The sequence below is a fragment of the Jaculus jaculus genome, chromosome 1 (genome assembly GCF_020740685.1).
Source record: "Jaculus jaculus isolate mJacJac1 chromosome 1, mJacJac1.mat.Y.cur, whole genome shotgun sequence".
NCBI classification, from domain to species: domain Eukaryota; kingdom Metazoa; phylum Chordata; class Mammalia; order Rodentia; family Dipodidae; genus Jaculus; species Jaculus jaculus.
Genome location: NC_059102.1, coordinates 131,221,589 through 131,242,838, shown reverse-complemented (window position 1 = coordinate 131,242,838; position 21,250 = coordinate 131,221,589). Strand labels below are relative to the sequence as shown.

The window sequence follows — 21,250 nt, the reverse complement described above, 5'->3', positions numbered from 1 at the left end:
TCTAGCCCCCAAAGTATTTTTGACAATCAAAGTGTGAAAAACCTTCAGAAATCTATTTTATAGAAAAACAGAAAACAATTGAGTTATGATAATCCAATCATTATTTCTGAAACTCATCATTCACTCATTCATAATACTGTGTAAATCTTTTATGACAAGGATTTTTGAAGATTTGAAAATCAATGTATTTATCTCAAGGAGCTCCCAATACATTGAGTAGTACAGACCAAAACAAAGCAAAAAGCAATATATGGCAAATGCTGTAATGAAGGCAAAATCCTAGTGATATGTGAGCACAGAGGAGCTCTTCAAATCCAAGCTAAAGGTATCAAGCAAAGTAGGCTTGCATTGTAGGAAGTTACAAGTAAGCAGACACGTGTTACTTCTTCTTTTAAAGGAATATAAAACTATTTACTGACCACTGTTCACCATTATTGACATTAAAGTAAAAATACATAGCTGGATAACATTCTGATACTACAGAGTTATTTCCCTGGGTTCTGCTGAATCAGTGACTGGAAGACTGAAAAGATTGAGCCCACAAGTGAGGAATGAGTTGGGGTAAAGAAGAAGCATGCAGGTCAGTAACTTGTAGTATCAAGTCTTGTTCCAGCAGGCCCCAACCTGCCAACATTTCTAACCATGATTACATCTCCATGCATTGTGTTAGAAATTGCATTAGTTTTAGTACAGATTTTAGCCTTCAGCACAGGAATGACTTCATAGAGAAGCTAGGCAAGTCTTGTTCCATTAACAAACTGCGACTTCACTGATTGAGGAGTTAGTTGGTTAGGGATAAAATTTTGCACATATACTATTGAATTTACTTGTGAGCATAGGTAAGAATTATGATGTGGCTGACTTTTAAATTATACAACCTAAACTGTCCAATTAATTATAGAATCATCTAATTTCAAAGGTCATTGCTTCAGGAAAACTTTCAACTTAACTTGAAGTGATTTCTTGCTGTGGGGAGGGGGTGTGTGGCCAGGGGATATTAAAAACAAAGCCATTTACAGGAAGTATTTTATGCATACACAAACAAGCAAAAAATACAGAATAGTCCTTCTTCACACCAGTTAGAAACAAGCTCTGACCGGAAAATTTCCCCCAATAGTTAGAAAAAGCTATTTTCCAACATAGAGGAAATATACCATGGTCTCAAATATTCTATTGTTAAAAGAAGCATCTATAGAAAGCTCAAAGTAACCAGTGCTCTCGATGCAAAAAAAAAAATTAAGTAAAATAAATTCTGGCAACTATCAATATTTTCAAAACCAATGTATCAAACTTGATCTGCATTAGAATGTAGTTATTGTCCACATTAGTAATTCAAAACTCAAGACCAGATTTTTTATATATATATATTGCAAACAGTTATTGAGCTTCATCTTCGGGACAAGAGTGCCAAGTCAGCCTCTCTTCATAGAAAGCGATGACAATCTGAGGACACTTCATGTTCGCCTCCTTCACCAGCACCAAGTCAGCCTCATCAGAATACTTTCATTTCAATAGAAGTATTAATTCTTCACTGCTGTCTGTGGCACCAATTATTAATTCAGGATAAAGACCTCTGGCAAAGCCTCTGGGTTTGTTAGCAACATCTCTTTTCTTCTTTGATTTGCTATCATCATATTCATTGCCAGATAAAGATTTTCTTTTAGTACCATCTTAAAAAAAAAAAATAATAAGCCTTGGGCTGGAGAGATGGCTTAGCGGTTAAGTGCTTGCCTGTGAAGCCTAAGGACCCCGGTTTGAGGCTCAATTCCCCAGGACCCATGTTAGCCAGATGCACAAGGGGCGCACATGTCTGGAGTTCGTTTGCAGTGACTGGAATCCCTGCCTCTCTCTCTCTGCCTCTTTCTCTCTCTGTGTCTGTTGCTCTCAAATAAATAAATAAAATAAACAAAAAAAATTTTAAAAAGAAAAACAAACAAAAAATAAATAAATAAAATATTTAAAAAAATAAGCCTTTTGAGAATTAAGAAATGCTTCAATTAACTCTGGATAATCTAAATTTTCTTCAGGTTCCCAAGCATTGTCAGCATCCATAAATCCCTTCCACTTCAGGCAATACTCCACCTTTCCATTCACTACATGTCTATTCAGAACTTTTTTTTACCACAAATTCTTCAGACTCTCCCTCTTACTCTTTCCATTATGTTTCTTTTCCACCTTTTGCAAAGTAGTTTTATTGGAGGCCACTTATTATTATTATTAATTGCAGACTGGAAGAATTCACTGTGTTTGATGCTCTGGGCTGCAGGTTCTCCTGTTACGTCTTTATTAAATCAAAGGTAATATGGGGGCCTGAGAGATGACTTAGCAGTAAAGGCACTTGCCTGTGAAGCTTAAGGACCCATGTTTGAGTCCCCAGGACCCACGTAAGCCAGATGCACAAAGTGGCACATGTGTCTGGAGTTTGTATGCAGTGGCTGGAGGCCCTAGAGCACCCATTCTTTCTATTTGTCTGTCTCTCTCTCAAATAAGTAAAAATGAATTTAAATAGTGATTTGGACCATGCAGGAGAAGAAAATTTAGAAAGGAGAAGAGTATTGGAATATGAAAAAGAAGGGAAGTATGACACGTTGGGAAACTAGTACCAGGGAAACAAAAATTGCTGGAATATATGCCTTAATAGGGAAAGAAGTTCAAGATGAATCTGGAGATGTTGATAAGAATACATCATGCAGAACTTTGTCAGGTTGCAAAATTTGCACTTCACACAAAGGGAGAAGCTGGGGAAATGGCTCAGCCCATAAAGTGTTTACCATGCAAAGCACCCACATGAAAGTTGGCATGGTGGTGCATGCATCTAGTCCCAGTGCTCAGGAAGTGGACATAAGAGGATCTCCAGAGCTTACTAGCTAGCTAGTTTACCTAAATCAGTGAAAGATCCATTGCGGAAGAGGTGGCAAAAAGAATGTAAGAGCCAAAGGAAGGGTAGGACTGCTTGCAACACAATAGAGCAGACAGGAATTGGCCTTGATATCCATGACCTCACAGTGCCTAGCACTATCTACACAAGACCTTCATAATAGGAGGGAAAGATGATGACATCAAAAGAGACTAATGGAGATAGGGGGGATATGGAGTATGAATTTGTGAAGGGGAAAGAGGGGGAGGGGGGATTATCATGGTTTATTGTCTGTTAGTATGGAAGGTGTAAATACACAGGGGAAAAAAACAAGGTAGAGGGTTTTAGTGATGACTTAGTGGTTAAGGCACTGGCCTTCAAAGCCTAAGGACCTGGGCTTGAGTCCCCAGTACCCATGTAAGCCAGATGCACAAGGTGGCACATATATCTGGAGTTTGTTTGCAGTGGCTGGAGGCCCTGGCAGTCCATTCTCTCTTTCTCTATTTGCCTCTTTCTCTATCTCTCTCTCTTGCCAATAAATAAAATATTTTAAAAATGGGTTGTAGAGTAATTAAGGAAGACACCTAATATTAACCTCTAGCCTCCACATACACACACGCCTGGACATATACACATGTATCACACACATACACACATACAAAAAGGGAAGAACAGAAGGATTTTATTACAAGATTTAAGGGGTCATATTAAGAACTATCTAAATAGGTACCAAATACTTAGTAAGCATGCAAATATGGTGAACTGGGGATATAGAAGAGATGGAATTGTGAAATTCAAGACAATAGCAGTAAGACTAGTTAGTAAGTGGTCACAGTTATTTAGGTAAGAGATTATGGAAGTCTGTTTAAGAAAGACACTGGTGTTAGAACTATATTGATCTAAATCTTCAGAATCAGAGTATAAATGGTATGGTAACTTTAATGTAAGTTGATTTTGGTAAGAGTATATAAATTGGGAATTCAGAATTCACAAGCTTCTTTTTTGAAAAATTTATTTATTTTGAAAGAGAGGAAGAGGGAGAGAATGGGCATATCAGGGCATCCAGCTGCTGCAAACACACTTCAGATGCATGTGCCACCTTGTGCATCTGGCTAAAGTGGGTCCAGGGGAATCAAACCTGGGTCCTTTGGCTTTGCAAACAAGTACCTTATCCACTAAACCATCTCTCTAGCCCCAGAATTCACCAGCTTCTATAGATATATGACTTGTTTATGCTTACTGCATGTTTATATTCCGGGGTTTGATCCTGTCTCTAACGATGCCTTTTAAATGTTTATACTTAAATCTTTAGAGAAATGATTAATTTGGGTTTACTGACAAAACACAAACATGTTGATATGTTTCAACTATATTTACCAATGTTAAGATAGGGTAAACATGCTTTCTGTTGAATGAAATTATTGGAAAACATCATATTTCTCATATTACTAGCCTAAATCAGTCTGGATGGAGTATAATCAATGTATGTATTAATATGTGTGGATGTACCTAAGACTTTCAGTGAAGCAATAAATATGGCACTTCCCTCTTCTGAAATTGCTGCAAGGAAAATTCCTTTATAATATCTAATAGATAACAAAATTCCTGTAACAATTTACAGCTAAAGTTAAACAAATGAGAACTGAATCCAGGCCCAGTCCTTTTTAGATAATATATAACTACCTAATCTTAGGAGACAGAAACATGTCTTATTTTACAGAAAGGAATGTCTTAACCCTCACAGACCATAAATCTCTTTCCTCTACAAGCATGGAAAAATTTAAACAGCATTGCCAAGGATGTGGAACTCTGGCACAATCAGTGTTTGGGAACTTCATTCCTGAAGCTTCAATAGAAGCTCTCTTTCTCTCTCTGAAGTGAATTATGACTGAAAGTATGTCTTCAGTTAAGGTGTTTTTAGTTAAGATAAGATAGCTTAACATGAAAAGTTGTTTCTCTGTACTTCTCTCACCTTAATTGTTTATCTAATTCAAACTTAACTCTCTATAATAAGTTGGTAAATTTGTTTATGATGTCCTGCCTTATATTGAGATAAAAATTGTAGTTAGGAAATGTAAAAGCCTTGACCCTAAGTTATGTCCTGTATTGTAATTGACTTTTATATTGGTAATGTTCCATACTTCATAGTCTTTTGTACTGACACTATAGTTTTTGAACTGTTTCAAGACCATAATTTGTTTTATAGCTTTTGACCTGTATTGAAAATCATCTTGTGTTTCTTCCTACAAGATTGATATAAATGACCTTCTGGACCTTCACAGTTCCATTAATTCACTTAAGATGGCCCTATAACAGACTAACTCTATCCTTCTGGGCCCCTTTTGATGGTTCTCCAAGGCCTAAAAGCCAACAGGAGTAGAAAGTCCAAATTTCACCATCCAACTTCAGCTTGAAAAAGTCATACTTAAACCCACCATCCATCTTCCAAAAACTTGGCTTCAAAAATTGATGGGCTTGGACTGGAGAGATGGCTTAGTGGTTAAGCGCTTGCCTGTGAAGCCTAAGGACCCCGGTTCAAGGCTCGGTTCCCCAGGTCCCACGTTAGCCAGATGCACAGGGGGGCGCATGCTTCTGGAGTTTGTTTGCAGTGGCTGGAAGCCCTGGCTGGCCCATTCTTTCTCTCTCTCTCTATCTGTCTTTCTCTGTGTGTCTGTCACTCTCAAATAAATAAATAATAAAAAAAATTGATGGGCTTATATATGTATAAAGAAGAAAATCAGAAAGCATATTTTGACACAGGTTATAATAAATATAAGACAGAATGAAAGAGAAGAGGAGAATAACAAGGAAAAGGAAGAGGAGGAAAAGGAGAAAGAAGAGGAGGAAAAGAGGCATGTAGTAACCAAAGAATAGAGATAAAGGGACAAAGAATGAACAGAGAGGAAAAGAAAGATGAAAAAGAGAAAAATTTTTTAAATGAAAAATAGGACAATTAGAATGAGAAAAAAGAGGCAAAAGGGAAAAGTATACAAATATATAAAAAAGACATGGGAAAATTTTTTCTGCCTTGGATCCTGACAGAAAATCAGATATGAATGATGTAGAATCAAATGATCCAAAATACATTATATATTTTTTGGGGAGACTTCCTACACTCCCCAAATGTCTAATTCCCTGACTATAAAAATCCTCCTATGGCAACATTAAGGTATTTTTTTCTCCAGTTTTTTAAGGCAGGATCTCACTCTAGTCCAGGCTGACCTGGAATGCACTATATAGCCTCAGACTGGCCTTGAACTCACAGCGATCCTCCTACCTCAGCCTCTCTAGTGCTGGGATTAAAGGTGTGCACCACCATGCCCAGCAAGGATTTTTATTTCTTTGTAATAAATGTTATTCCTCTCTTCTAGTCAAGACAACACCAATCTGGCACCTTTCTAAGGATATATCTCTACAAAAGGTCAATTATTTAATTATTAATGTTTTCCTTTGTAAGAATTGTTCAAACAAGGCAAAGCTTCTGAAGAAGTGAGAGCATAACAAAGTGGGGAAAGGATAGGGTGAAAAAAGTCACCAGAGCTTTCTTACATCTTGCTGTATACACAGTCACCCTTCTGCCTTGACTTTGAGGTAGAGTAGGCTGATTTGTCAGCCTAGTAAACTATCTAACTCAATCTTCATGACAATCAGTCGGTTTCCAGATATAAGCTACTTCAGTGAGGACAAACTTCTCATAGACTTCCTTCTTAGTTTTCATTCCCTAGTGGCAAGCATCTATCTATTTCTCACCTGCCCTCATGATCATTGCACCAGTAAAATGACCATTTTTCCTCAGCAGCACTAAGTGTCATAAGTTTCTGCTGTTGGTTTGCCCTCTAGACTCGCAATTTATGCATTTGATTCTCTGCTTGTCAGGTTGGTTGCAGTTCTGCTAAGAGGCAGTGCCCTTTTGTTATATGCATGTAGGAGGGCATGGATGTCTGCTCCATACTGGCACCCAGATAGCCAGACTGTTTGGATATATCTGAAGTCATCTCCATACCAGGCATCAGGTTGCTTTTACTGTTCTAGTAAAGTACCGGCTAAGTTAGTGGCTTAAGAGTTCCCCATAATTCACTATCTTACAGTTCTGGGTGCTAAAGTCTGAAATGAATCTCAATGAGTTAAAACATGGTTAGATTCTTCTTGGAAGTTCTGGAGTAGAAGGCGTCATTTTTTTTTTCCCGACCTTTTAGAGGCCACTTGCGGTGTTGTAAACTAGCAAGATACCATAAATCTCATTTTGAACATGACTTTTCTATATCCACTTCTGCATTTAAGGGCTAATGATTGCATTTAACATGCCCAGATAATCCAAGACAATCATTTAATTTTTTTTTTAATTTTTATTAACATATTCCATGATTATAAAATATATCCCATGGTAATTCCCTCCCTCCCCACCCCCACACTTTCCCGTTTGAAATTCCATTCTCAATCATATTACCTCCCCATTACAATCATTGTAATTACATGTATACAATATCAACCTATTAAGTATCCTCCTCCCTTCCTTTCTCCACCCTTTATGTCTCCTTTTCAACTTACTGGCCTCTGCTACTAAGTATTTTCATTCTCACACAGAAGCCCAGTCATCTGTAGCTAGGATCCCCATATGAGGGAGAACATGTGGCGCTTGGCTTTTTGGGCCTGGGTTACCTGACTTAGTATAATACTTTCCAGGTCCATCCATTTTTCTGCAAATTTCATAACTTCATTTTTCTTTACCGCTGAGTAGAACTCCATTGTATAAATGTACCACATCTTCATTATCCACTCATCTGTTGAGGGACATCTAGGCTGGTTCCATTTCCCAGCTATTATAAATTGAGCAGCAATAAACATGGTTGAGCATGTACTTCTAAGGAAATGAGATGAGTCCTTTGGATATATGCCTAGGAGTGCTATAGCTGGGTCATATGGTAGATCAATCTCTAGCTGCTTTAGGAACCTCCACACTGTTTTCCACAATGGCTGGACCAGATTGCATTCCCACCAGCAGTGCAGAAGGGTTCCTTTTTTTCCACATCCCCGCCAACATTTATGATCATTAGTTTTCATGATGGTGGCCAATCTGACAGGAGTGAGATGGAATCTCAATGTAGTTTTAATCTGCATTTCCCTGATGACTAGTGCCGTAGAACATTTTTTTAGGTGCTTATATGCCATTCGTATTTCTTCCTTTGAGAACTCTCTATTTAGCTCCTTAGCCCATTTTTTGATTGGCTTGTTTGATTCCTTATTGGTTAACTTTTTGAGTTCTTTGTATATCCTAGATATTAATCCTCTATCAGATATATAGCTGGCGAAGATTTTTTCCCATTCTGTAGGTTGCCTCTTTGCTATTTTCACTGTGTCCTTTGCGGTGCAAAATCTTTGTAATTTCATTAGGTCCCAGTGGCTAATCTGTGGTTTTATTGCCTGAGCAATTGGGGTTGTATTCAGAAAGTCTTTGCCAAGACCAATATGTTGAAGGGTTTCCCCTACTTTTTCCTCTAGCAGTTTCAAAGTTTCCGGTCTGATGTTAAGGTCTTTAATCCATTTGGACTTAATTCTTGTGCATGGTGAGAGAGAAGAATCTATTTTCATCCTTCTGCAGATATTTATCCAGTTTTCAAAACACCATTTGCTGAAGAGGCTGTCTCTTCTCCAATGAGTATTTTTGGCATTTTTATCGAATATCAGGTGGCTATAGCTACTTGGGCTTACATCTGGGTCCTCTATTCTGTTCCACTGATCTACATGTCTGTTTTTGTGCCAGTACCATGCTGTTTTTGTTACTATGGCTCTGTAGTACAGGGTAAAATCAGGTATGGTGATACCACCAGCCTCTTTTTTGTTGCTCAGTATTATTTTAGATATTCGAGGGTTTTTGTGATTCCAAATGAATTTTTGGATTGTTTTTTCTATTTCCATGAAGAAAGCCTTTGGAATTTTGATAGGGATTGCATTAAATGTGTAGATTGCTTTAGGTAAGATTGCCATTTTCACGATATTGATTCTTCCCAGCCAGGAACAAGGGATGTTTCTCCACTTTCTAGTGTCTTCTGCAATTTCTCGCTTGAGTGTTTTAAAGTTCTCATTGTATAGATTCTTTACTTCCTTGGTTAGGTTTATTCCAAGGTATTTTATTTTTTTTTTTGATGCAATTGTGAATGGGAGTGATTCTCTGATTTCATCCTCTGTGTGTTTGTTGTTAGCATATACGAAGGCTACTGATTTCTGTGTATTTATTTTGTATCCTGCTACATTGCTGTAGGTTTTGATCAGCTCTAACAGCTTGCTAGTAGAGTCTTTAGGGTCCTTTATGTATAGAATCATGTCATCTGCAAATAATGATAACTTGATTTCTTCCTTTCCAATTTGTATCCCTTTTATGTGTGTCTCTTGCCTTATTGCTATGGCTAAGACTTCTAAAACTATATTAAATAGAAGTGGAGACAGTGGACACCCTTGTCTTGTTCCTGATTTTAGTGGAAAAGCTTCCAGTTTTTCCCCATTTAGTAATATGTTGGCTGTAGGCTTGTCATAAATAGCCTTTATTATATTGAGATATGTTCCTTCTATTCCCAGTCTCTGTAGGACTTTTATCATGAAGGGATGTTGGATTTTGTCAAATGCTTTCTCTGCATCTAATGAGATGATCATGTGATTTTTGTCCTTCAACCCATTTATGTAATGTATTACATTTATAGATTTGCGTATGTTGAACCATCCCTGCATCTCTGGGATAAAGCCTACTTGGTCAGGGTGAATGATCTTTTTGATATACTCTTGTATTCTGTTTGCCAATATTTTGTTGAGAATTTTTACATCTATGTTCATGAGGGAGATTGGTCTGTAATTTTCTTTTTTTGTTCTATCTTTGCCTGGTTTTGGTATCAGGGTGATGCTGGCCTCATAGAAGGAGTTTGGTAGGATTCCTTCTTTTTCTATTTCCTGGAAAAGCTTAAGAAGCAATGGTGTTAGCTCTTCCTTAAAAGTCTGGTAAAATTCAGCAGTGAATCCATCCGGGCCTGGGCTTTTTTTAGTTGGAAGATTATTGATAACTGCTCAGATCTCCATGTTTGTTATAGGTCTATTTAAGTGATTAATCTCATTTTGATTTAATTTAGGTAGGTCATATAGATCAAGGAAATCATCCATTTCTTTCAGATTTTCATACTTTGTGGAGTATATGCTTTTATAGTATGTCCCTATAATTTTTTGAATTTCTCTGGAATCTGTTGTGATGTTACCTTGTTCATCTCTGATTTTATTAATTTGTGTCTCTTCTCTCTTTCTTTTGGTCAGATTTGCTAAGGGTTCATCAATCTTGTTTATCCTTTCAAAGAACCAACTCTTTGTTTCATTAATTCTTTGGATTGTTCTTTTTGTTTCTATTTCATTAATTTCTGCCCTAATCTTTATTATTTCTTCCCGTCTACTACTTTTTGGTTTGCCTTGTTCTTCTTTTTCCAAGGCTTTAAGGCGAAGCATTAGGTCGTTTATTGCGACCTTTCTAATTTCTTAATATAGGCACTTAAGGCTATAAATTTACCTCTTAGAACTGCCTTCATTGTGTCCCAGAGATTTTGGTATGTTGTGTTCTCATTATCATTTGACTCTATAAATTTTTTGATTTCCTTTTTGATTTCTTCATTGACCCACTCATCATTTAGTAGTGTATTGTTTAGTTTCCATGATTTTGTGTATGCTCTATAGCCTTTCTTGCTACTGATTTGTAGTTTAATTCCATTGTGGTCAGATAGAATGCAAGGAATTATTTCAATTTTCCTGAATTTGTTAAGATTTGCTTTGTGTCCTAATATATGGTCTATTTTAGAGAATGTTCCATGTGCTGCTGAAAAGAATGTATATTCTGCAGCCTTTGGATGAAATGTCCTGTATATATCTGTTAGGCCCATTCCTTCTATGACCTCATTTAGTCCAGATGCCTCTCTGTTTATTCTTTCCCTGGATGACCTGTCAATTGATGAGAGTGGGGTGTTAAAGTCACCCACCACCACTGTGTTTGGTGTTATCTGTGACCTTAGTTCTAATAGTGTTTGTTTGACGAATTTGGGAGCCCCCATGTTAGGTGCATATATGTTTAGGATTGTAATGTCCTCCTGTTGGAGTGTGCTCTTAATCAATATAAAGTGACCTTCCTTATCTTTTTTGACTAACGTCGGACTAAAGTCTACCCTGTCTGATATTAGGATAGCAACCCCTGCTTGTTTTCTAGGCCCATTTGCTTGAAACACCGTCTTCCAACCTTTCACCCTAAGATGATGTCTATCCTTTGTAGAAAGGTGAGTTTCTTGGAGACAAAAAATTGTAGGATCCTGCTTTTTAACCCAGTCTGCAAATCTATGTCTTTTCGTTGGGGCATTGAGACCGTTGATATTAAGAGATATTATTGAAAGGTGTGTATTTATGTTTGCCATTTGTGTGTGTGTGTGTGTGGTACTTGTTCTACCTGTGCTCTCTTCTGTTAACTGGTATTTGAGTATAGCTGGTTTTTTCTAGGTTCCTTATATGTGTGCTTTTCCTTTTGTTCAGCATGGAGGATTCTATCAAGTATTTTCTGTAGAGCTGGTTTTGTCTTCAGATACTCCTTTAACCTGCTTTTGTCATGGAATGTCTTTATTTCTCCATCTATTTGGATGGATAACTTTGCAGGATAAAGTAACCTTGGTTGACAGTTGTTATCTTTCAGAACTTGGAATATATCACTCCAAGCCCTTCTGGTTTAAAAGTTTGTGTTGAATAATCTGCTGTAATCCTGATGGGCTTGCTTTTGTAGGTAACTTGATTTTTCTCTCTAACTGCTTTCAATATTTTTTCTTTGGTTTGTGTGTTTGGAAGTTTGAGTATAATGTGGCGAGGAGAGGTTCTTTCTGGGTTTTGTCTGGCTGGGGTTCTAAAGGCTTCCTGTATCTGTATTGGCACCTCTTTCCCAATTTGGGGAAAATTTTCCTCTATGATTTTGTTGAAGATGCCTACTATGCCTCTGGAGTGGAGTTCTTCTCCTTCTACTATGCCCTGAATTCTTATATTGGATCTTTTCATAGTGTCCCGAATATCTTGAAATTCCCACTCATACTTTTCTATAAGTTTGTCTTTCTCTTTGTTGGACTGCATTAGGTCTGCCACCTGATCTTCTAGCTTAGATATTCTGTCCTCTCCCTCATCCATCCTACTGGTGAGATTTTCTACAGAGTTTTTTATTTCATTAACTGTGTTCTTCATTGCTAGTAATTCTGACTGGTTTTTCTTTATTATTTCTATTTCCCTATTTATGTCTTGTATTGCCTTCTTTATTTCATTAAATTGGTGTCCTGCCTCTTCTTTGATTCCTTTGATTTCCTCTTTGATTTCTTCTTTGATTGTTTTCATGTGTTCTTTGACCTCTTTGAACATATTTATAATTATTCTTTTGAACTCTATCTCAGGCATTTCCTCTAACTCTTTCTCACTGAAGGACATTTCTGATGCATTAATACTTTTAGGTGGATTTATATCGTCTTGCTTTTTAGTGTTTCTTGTGTTATAATGTATATATTTTTGCATCTTGGATTAAGTTAATGCTTGGATTTTCTAGCTAGCTGTGTATTCTTAGCTGTATCAATTGATTTGATGTAATATATTTTCAGGGTAGGACCTTAAGGTATTAGGTGTGGCTCTTAAGACTCTCAGAGTATCTACAAAGATGTTCTTAGGGGTTGAGTTTCCCTGCTATAGGAGTATTCAAGCAGTCTGAGTGGAATAAAATACTGGTAGATTCTAAAATTTAACTAAACACTGTACACCTTCAATCAAAAACAGCCCCGAGTATGTATGCAAGAGTAGTTATTATAATGACCAGATCCTCTATCAACAAAGAGGTTTAGATTTCTGGTCTGTTGAGGTATCCAAGTCAGCTTGTGACCAAGTGAGACCCTTCCCTGGTGCAATCCCAGTTACCTTGGGTGATTGTGGTCTCAGTCAAGTTGCTGCCTGGGTCGTCGGGCTGCTGTTCTGATTTCTGGAGCTGGGCACTTGCTTTTCCTACGGGGCAAACTGAGCCGCTGCTGCTGCCTCTGCTGCTATTGTAGCTGCCACCCCCGGAGCCACCACCGCTGCTGAAGCTGCCGCCCGTGACCACCGCCGCTGCTCCCCCCGAAGCCACTGCTGCGGGATCTGCCGCCGCTGCTGCTCCTGGGTCCGCTGATGCTGGTGCCGCTGGTACCGGTGCTGGAGCCGTTGAAGTTGCTGCCGAACTCTGCTCCTGCTTGGGTCCTGCTGTCAGCCCAAGTTGGCGTGGCCAGTCCCGGGCCGCTGCTGTGTTCGCTGGAGCTGGGTTCAGGTGGTGGCGAAGGGGAGGGAGCCGCGGCTGCTCTGGTTGTATCGGTGTTCCATGTGTGCTTCTACCTCGCGGTCTGCTCTTCCCTCCATTGCTCGCTGCCACTCTCCCCTCACGTTTCCCGAGTTGCGGAGAGTGCGGTGTGAGGGGAAAATCCCGCATCTGGCTTGTCCTGCGGCTCGAGCCGAGAGTCCGGCGGCTTTCTGCTGCTCCGCGGCTGCGGCGGGTGGCCGAGCCGCCCCGGAGCCTCTGTTCCCGCCTGTGGAGGCTCTGGATGCTCTGGAACTCTTCTACTTCTCTGCTGCCGCCTCAATTTCCTATACACCTCACTTTTTAGTAAAAGTGTGTATTTTGCTGAGTTTTTTTGGTCTTTTTCCCCCCTAGGCTGCTTTGGCGTGGTACCTCCGCCGCCATCTTAACCGGAAGACTCATTTAATTTTAAAGTCAGCAGTATTAGCAATCTTAACTTCATCTGTAGCCCTCATGTTCCTTTTCCATGTACCATAACATGTTCACAGGTTCTAGAGACTAGGATGTGGACAGGCTTGAGGGTCGATGATTGTGGCAGGTGTTGTGTTTTAAGTTGACAGGAGCAGGCTGGAGAGTGGCTCAGTGGATAAAGCACTTACTGTGGAAGTGTATCTGCATTCAGAACCCACATAAAGACAGGAAGTATAGCACAATCACCTGTCCTCCCAGTGCATCTACAGAAAGAAGAGGGGCAGAGATATGAGAATTTTTCATAAGCTCACAGACCAGCTAGCGTGGTGAATTCTGAACATGAAAGATCCTGCCTCAAACAAAGCGAGGACAAACACTCAAAGTTGCCTTTGAACCTCCACATGTGTGCTGCATCACAAGCATACCCACACTTACATGCACCCATACATACACGCTAAAATAATAACAAAATGCTACAGGAATATCCAAAAAGGAGGGAAAAAAAACCCACCTATAATGCTTCTAAAATATCACTTCTTTTGGCATCTTTTGATATCAGTATTTACAATTTGTATACGATGAATTTTCTTATACTACTTAAGGAAGAGCTGGATTAAGAATTAGAAAACATGTATGAAAGTTTAAAGAGGATATAAAATAATTTTAAATGGCCATTTAACCCTGTCTGCATTAATGGTAGACACAAAGGTATGAATGGATTTGTCTTAAATGTTTTCTAGGAGTAATTATGGTCTTTGATTTCTCTGCATGACAAATCACCAAGAGGAAGGAATCTAAATGACATTAAATGCAAATGTATCCTTTAGGGATGTTGGAATAAACAAACCAGCAAGGTAAGAGTGGTTGAAAATGTAGAAAAGATACAGACTTAATGGCATCTTCAATCCATGTTAAAGTTGTTACATTCAGCTAAAACATTGATTGGAATACTTCAAGATTTCTAAAGAGAACTCATGTTGAAAAATACATTAAAAAATATATCATTAGCTCCAATAAAGAAAGTGGATTGATTAAAAATCCAGGAATTTTAGGGTCTCTCAAACTTAATTAGGGTACAGAAACATGCATTCTGATTGCTATTCTTGGATGAAAACAGTACTATTAGCTGACCTGGAATTAACTATGCAATTTCAGGGTGTCTTCAAACTCTTGGCAATCCTCCTACCCCTGCCTCCTGAGTGCTGTGATTAAAGACGTGCGCTATCAAACCTGGCTCTGTTTTTTTTTTTTTTTCAAATATTTTTTTAATTAAAAACTTCCATGATTATAAAAAAATATCATATGGTAATATCCTCCATCCCCCCACTTTCCCCTTTGAAATTCCATTCTCCATCATATCCCCTCCCTCTCAATGAGTCTCTCTTTTATTTTGATGTCATGATCTTTTCCTCCTTTTATGATGGTCTTGTGTAGGTAGTGTCAGACACTGTGAAGTCATGGATATCCAGGCCATTTTGTGTCAGGGTGAGGGGGAGCATGTTGTAAGGAGTCCTATCCTTCCTTTGGCTCTTACATTCTTTTTGAAACCTCTTCCACAATAGACCCTGAGCCTTGGAAGGTGTGATAGAGTTATTGCAGTACTGAGCACTCTGATCACTTCTTTCCAGCACCATGATGCCTTCTGAGTTATCCCAAGGTCACTGCCATCTGAAAAGAGAAGATTCTCTACAAAAAGTGAGAGTAGCATTAAAATAAGGGTATGAACATTAAGAAGTGCTTACTGGGCAGTTTGATAAGCATACTGTATACATTTAGCCAGAGAGCAGCAGACCTTACACCCCTAGGGCTCATGACTACCCCTGTTTCATCTGTTTTGTTTTATAAAGGTAGGGTCTCACTCTAGCCCAGGCTGACCTGGAATTCACTATGTAGTCTCAGGCTAACCTTGAACTCATAGCAATCCTCCTACATCTGTCTCCCACATTCTGTGATTAAAAGAGTGTAGTGCCATGCCTGGCTTAATTCTGTTATTTGAAAAAGTTATCTCTTGCCTGAGGTTTAACAGTGGATGTTGATGTTGGCTGTTCTAATGGTCGCTATGCCTTGATTATAATACTCAACACAGAACCATCTTGGGGCAACAACTTATCTGAAACAACTTTTTACATAATCTATTCTTCAATGTCACTGGTACAAGGGCTCTGTTTGTCCATGAGGCAAAAAAAATTGACTACTAATATTTGCCATTAATAGCTTTTTTGTATGTATTAACATATAAGGGACAGTATGAGAAAGGCTTTTTTTCACTTTCTTCAAATAGAACATGAATCTTTTCACATAAGTGGTCCCACATCTAATGCATTAGCCAGGGCCCAGGAGACACTGTAGAGGAAGCAGCAACACAAATACTGCTATCACTGCTCCCTTGACGTTCAGCACCAGGGAGATGGTGACAGACAAGATGGCCAATCAAAACCCATCTAAACAGAGGACACCAAAAACTCAACACTAGATCAGATTGCTAACAGGCCCACTATAGCTCAGGGAACATTGCAGAAGAGCCACAGAGTGGGTCGAAATATCTTGAGGCATAGTACCCTACATAGAATGAGGTCTTAATGAGCACACAATGAATACCAACAATCCCATGGAGGAGTTCCCTCAGGGGAAGAGGAGCTGGAGTGTGGGTGGTGAGGGGATTTGGAGGTTAACTTTATACAAAATAAGTAAGTTTAAAATGCTTATTTTAGAGTTCCACTAATATTCACAACTATCCTTCATCCCCATCAGAAAGAAGAATGACCAGCATGAACCTGAAGAATGAGAGCCACCTGTCCGAGTTCCTCCTCCTGGGCCTTCCGTACGGCCAGAGCAGCAGAGCATCTTTTGCACCCTCTCTCTCTCTGGCCATTTACCTGGATCTTGTCCTGTGCTAGCTCCCTCTCTCACCTTTCTCCTGACCCTGATCATCTTCTGTGCCTCTAATATCCTTCCCTACTTCTTCTGTAACCCTGTTGCTCTGCTCAAGCTGTCCTGCTGAGACATCTTCCTCAATAAATTGGTCATGTTCACAGTAGGGGTGTTTATCATCATTCTGCCATTTATATGCATCCTGGTTTCTTATGGTGACATTGGGACCACCATATGAAGGCCCCTTCAACCAAGGGAATTTGTTAATCACTGTCTACATATAATTCCCACCTCTGTGTAGTGTCTCTATATTATGGGGCAATATTTAGGACAGTACCTTTTCCCAACATTCAGCAATTCCATTGACATAGATATCACTGTAGCAATCATTTATACAGGGGTCACAGCCATGTTGAATTCCTTTATCTACGGTCTTCGGAAAAAAGATATGAAACAGGCTCCTTGGAAACTCTTCAGTAGAGCAGATCTTTGCACAGTTAAAAAAAATTTTTTTTTGATTGGTTTTGATTTTCCTTTTTTGTCAGAACACAATTTTGATTTCTATCATTTATTTGTCTTTCCCTCTGAATGTGTCTCCAAACCCTTAATGTCTCTAAACCCTAAGAAAAATAATAATTGTATGTTATATGTACTTGATAAATATTTGTTGATTAAAATCTCATTATTTTATTAACAGTGTTGCCCTTTATGAATGATTTTTAATTGTTCATGTTTTGCTTTTTTTTTTCAAAGTGAGATCTGTCTTTATCCCAGACAGACCTGGAACTCCTTCTGAGTCACAGGCTGGCCTCAAACTCATAGCAATACTCCTACTTCTGCTTCTCCAGTGCTGGGACTAAAGTGTGCACCAGCATGTAAGGTTCAGGAGAGACCAAGAGCACGCAAACCGCTCTGAGGCAAAGAAGAAAGATTTTATTCAGGAAAAACACAAGCTACCAGGACTGACTCTCAAGAGCAGAGCACAGCCAACCTGAGATTCCAGATAGTGTGCTTTATAGGGCTTCTTCAGTTGGGGAAAGGTGAGGAAGGGAAAAGAGAAATCCTTTGTTCTTTACATTAGCCATTTCAAATAGCGAGGAGGATGTGAGAGCAGAACAGTGAGAAGGTGACTTACTAGATAAGGGGGCAGGAAACCTAGACTTGGGCATTGTTAGGCAAGGAGGGGATAATGGCTGGGTGGTTTCTTGAGGAATGTGGATAATCTACTTCCTTATGTCTCTGTAGTGACTCTATTTTGGGAGCCTGTCCTGATCTAACATTCCTGCCTTTTGTTAATGATAAAAGACAAAGGTTAATTTTTTCATGCTGATCATAGGAGTGATAGTTCTTATGGAAGAGGCTGGATAATTCAGTCAATGGGTCTCCCTTCAGGCAGGTGATGAGGAGGCAGTTTCATGGTGGCTAGAGGTGGCAGAGTGGTGAGATTGATGGTGCCAATATAGCATGTTGTTATGACTTGTTTTTGAATAAAACAGAGACTTCTCTCGTACCATCCCTGTATTGAGCTGGCTTCAGGGCAGTCCCTAGCAACACCTGTTATAGAGAAGGTGAAAGAGATGGGCTCTGTGCACCCCATAAGAAGACAGAAGGGAGAAATAAGGAGTTTGTTACTCTTATCAACAGCTATTACATCAAAACATTAGGCCTAAAGGGAGGTTGAGCATTCAGAGGAGAGGGATAGAGAGCTTGGGGGCAAGAGAGAGGAGGCAGAGAGGCATCAGTGTATTCCAAAGGAACATTTTGGGGTCAGGGAAAGAGTAAGAAAGTTTAAGTTTGAGAGTGCCTGTTGGAGTGGTGGTGTACTTATCCATGGATGAGGTAAAGGGCCTGAGGAGTAACTCTGATTCTGGCTAAGGCATGTGGGAGGATCTGGGGTCAGGGTAGGTGAAGTTAATCTGAGATAGGCAGAGGCAGAAGGTGTGAGTTAATGTAAGAGTTTAGTATTGTAAATCAGCATCAGACAGGGGAGCCTATTAGTCTGGCTCATTTATGTTGTAGTTATATTTTGTAGTTATATTTTTCTTACTGGGTGATTAAGACAATGTAGGCTTCCAGAATTAACTGTATATTTTGGAGGTCAATAATGGCACTATAGGAGAAACTTTTAGGGACCTCTGTGCTCTATGACTCTCAGCATTGTCATCTGCTAGAATATGTCAAGGCCATGCTGACCAAGTGGCCCTCCCTCTTTTGGGAAGCCTGGAGGACTGATTTTCCTCTAATGTGACTCTCCTGTTGCAGATACACTGACTTGGAATTCATTTATGGGTCTCCATATCCTCTCTGATCAAGAATACAGGTAACTTACAAGAGGCTAGAAGTTCAAATGTCTTATCATCTCCTGTGGCATTCTAACCTGAGAGCAGGAACCAAAATATTGGTTATCCTTTTAATTCCAATGTTTTCAGTTGACTCTGTCTTCTACATTTTATATTAATCACTCAGAGAGACTGCACATATCTGATTAGCAAAACATATTAGTTAAAAAAGGGTACAGAACATATCTGGTTAACAAAGCAGATCTAGTTAGAGAATGACACAATAGTTTAAAATCAGCAAGGCTGAATGGACTGATAAAGCTTCTGTGAGAGAGATGGAATGTTGCAAGTCAGAGACAAATTACATTGGGCTGCCCTTAGTCCCTTAATAGCCATTTATTGCCCACCTCTGTGTCTGAACTAACATCCTGGTGACTATCAGTTGATCAGGGATAATCCTTTCTGAAATGTGAGAACAGACCCCATCTTCCACCAACCCAAGGGTTAAGAATGTCATCAGGTAGCATCTGAGACCTACGGTGGAGATTTTCCAGCTTTGCTGAACCCGCCTACCTGATGGTCAGCCAATGTATTTGAAAAGTGCCTTGATTTATGACTTTCTTTTGTTCTGTAACTATAAAACATTCATGAAATTGTTAACATGTTGGGACATGGAATTTGGGGTAATGAAAAGTTGTATTCCTGGGCCATGGTCACTCATATTTGGATCCAGAACAAACTCTCTCTTATCCCCTTTTAGGTGAGAGCTGTGCCTTTTGTGTCAATACGTCTCAGACTTTAGGATATGTAAGAATACTGGAGATCTTCCTAAAATAATGGCTCCTGGACTCTTCAGCCACAAATTCTGAACCAGTAGTTCTGGGGTGGGGCCCAACTGTTTGTACTTCTAACAAGCTCCCAGACCATGCTGATGCTGCAGAGATGTGAACTAAGCCTTACAGAAAACTAGTTTAAGAACTCAGTCATGGGCTGGAGAGATGGCTTAGCGGTTAAGCGCTTGCCTGTGAAGCCTAAGGACCCCGGTTCGAGGCTCGGTTCCCCAGGTCCCACGTTAGCCAGATGCACAAGGGGGTGCACGCGTCTGGAGTTCGTTTGCAGAGGCTGGAAGCCCTGGCGCGCCCATTGTCTCTCTCTCCCTCTATCTGTCTTTCTCTCTCTGTCTGTCGCTCTCAAATAAATAAATAAATAAATAAAATTAAAAAAAAAAAGAACTCAGTCATACAAGTCATGGAGGAACACATTTGTAACACCTCATGTAGATTCTGCTGGTAGGAGGAGTAAAATAAGAGAGCATAAATTCTTTTTTAAAATTGTTATTTATTTATTTATTTGAGGGAGAGAGAGAGAGAAAGAAAGAGGCAGAGAGATAGAGAATGCATGTTCCAGGGCCTCTAGCCACTGCAAACGAATTCCAGATGCATGTGACACCTTGTGAGACTGGCTTATGTGGGTCCTGGAGAATTGAACAGAGGTCCTTTGGCTTTGCAGGCAAATGTGTTAACCACTAAGCAATCTCTCCAACCCTTAAATTCTTTCAAAAATACCAAAATCAGTGATTCATTCATTGTGAATTATTATCAGATGCATCAAATTTTTGTCTCAGTCTTTATATCTCCTCTTCTTTATGCATAGTCCCTTGGAAAAATACTATATGCTTATCCAGTTTATGTATGAATAGGAGACTAGTGTGCAAGTTACAACTGGGATGACATGAAGACTTAAATTAGATTCTGTTTGAGATGCAAGGACAGAAATCAAAACATTTTGAAGGTTGGAGAGATGGCTTAGTAGTTAAGGTGCTTGCCTGTGAAGCCTAAGGACCCATGGTTGATTCCTCAGTACCCATGTAGGCCAGATGCACAAGGTAGCACAGGAGTTTGGAGTTCATTTGCAGTGGCTAGAGGCCCTAGAGCACCTATTCTCTCTCTTCCTCTCTCTCAAATTAATTAGTTAATTAATTAAGTAAATATTAAAAACATTTGAAAGGGCTTGAGGCTTGAAATTTTGATATGTGTGGATTACTGCCACTTTATTCTGTTTCTCATGTAATTTTATTTCATAACTTTTAACCTATATGTGAGTGAAAACTCTCTGCTGTAATGGCTTCCCTTTTCATTGTCCCACTGGACTTCTTTTTTATTTACTTTTTATTGGGATACAAAGAATTAAGTTTCATTATGTTTTTCAGGTTTTATTTTTTTGTTTGCTTTCCCCCTCCTTTTCCCACCAGGAAGTCAGAAAGGAGACTATGGTGGGAAATGCACACAAGGCGGAACTGAGCTCCCCATCCCTAACCAGAGTTGTCTTTCTGCTTTCATGCTACATTTCCTCTTGTCCTTCACACCTTTCTCAGCACCTCTTGTTCCCTCTCATGATCTCCTATCCAGCTTCGTATCTTATCTGTGCCTTCAGATTCCCTTACTAACCTGTATTTCAACATTAAGAGTTAGGATC

The 21,250-nt window shown here is 39.3% G+C and overlaps 1 protein-coding gene and 1 pseudogene across 1 annotated transcript in view; both read right to left on the bottom strand.

Moving 5' to 3' along the window:
• Positions 1-21,250, bottom strand: part of LOC101610729 (olfactory receptor 3) — a 53,462-nt gene that overhangs the window by 6,726 nt on the left and 25,486 nt on the right. The gene's annotated exons all lie outside the window — the stretch shown is intronic.
• Positions 1,378-21,236, bottom strand: LOC123453306 (annotated as a pseudogene).